This window comes from Schistocerca cancellata, chromosome 11, assembly GCF_023864275.1.
Source record: "Schistocerca cancellata isolate TAMUIC-IGC-003103 chromosome 11, iqSchCanc2.1, whole genome shotgun sequence".
Classification (NCBI taxonomy): Eukaryota; Metazoa; Arthropoda; class Insecta; order Orthoptera; family Acrididae; genus Schistocerca; species Schistocerca cancellata.
Window position 1 is genome coordinate 68,639,205 of NC_064636.1, and position 1,095 is coordinate 68,640,299.

Consider the following 1,095-nt stretch of genomic DNA (forward strand, 5'->3'; position numbering starts at 1 on the left):
AGCATGTGAAATGAGAAGTTAAACCGAGACTAATTTACTGGTGTCATAAGATGTAATTTGCTAAGTATCTACAGCTATTGATTATTTCCTTTGGAAGTAACAAACGTTTTTTTCTTTATCCAGTGTACTTTATTGGTTCAAGACGCGTTTCACCTTTTACTTTAAGGCATCTTCGGTGGAATCTAGAATGATTCAGTTTTGTTTTGATATGTGATACTTGCAGATTATAAAACAGTTCACATCTTTTTTTACGTGAATAACTGATTACTTACCGTGAATCGAGTTTTTGGCGGACATGTGCGTTTCCCCTCACCTGGTCGCATGCTGGAGGTTGAACTAAAACTTAGATTATGGAACATAAGCACATTTTCATGTTCTTTTTTTTTCTTCTGTCACTAGCTATAGACATTTTACCGGAAACACTGATTTGAAGTCGTAACTACAGTGTGTTCACCTCATGTCCCTTCCTGTTTGGTTTGTTTATGTACATGTTGCCAACCTAAAGAATTATATGCTGAAAACTAATGTTTGCTTATATCTGTTCTCCTTATATCTGTATGTGTGTGTGGCTAGCCAGTGATAGTTATAGAAAGTTGAAAGTGAATGTAGTAGTTGTCAGACAGTGGTTGATAGATTTGGTGTTCAGCTGATTTCAGTTTCAGTTTAAATGTTTTGTGGAGGAGTGCATGGAAGAGTAAATTCACTGCTTACATTAATAGATAAAATAGTAGAATAGCATTTCAACAGATGATTATTATCATAATACTATCACCCAACCCCTTTGTCCTCACTCTTTGACGCCTCATAATATGTCCTGTCAACTTACCCCTCTTGTAGTCAAAGTTGTATCATAATTTCCTCTTCCTCCTCTATTTAATTCCGTACCTCTTCTTTAGTTACACGATCCTCATATCTAATCTTCAGCATTCTTATTGATCACCACGTTTTGAAAGCGTCCATTGTCTTCTTGACAGAACTGTTCATCGCCCACGTTTCACTTACATACAAGGCTGCATGCCACACAAATACCGCACTCCACACAAATACCTTTGTAAAGTAGTACCCATTCATTAGAATTTATATTCGATGTGAACA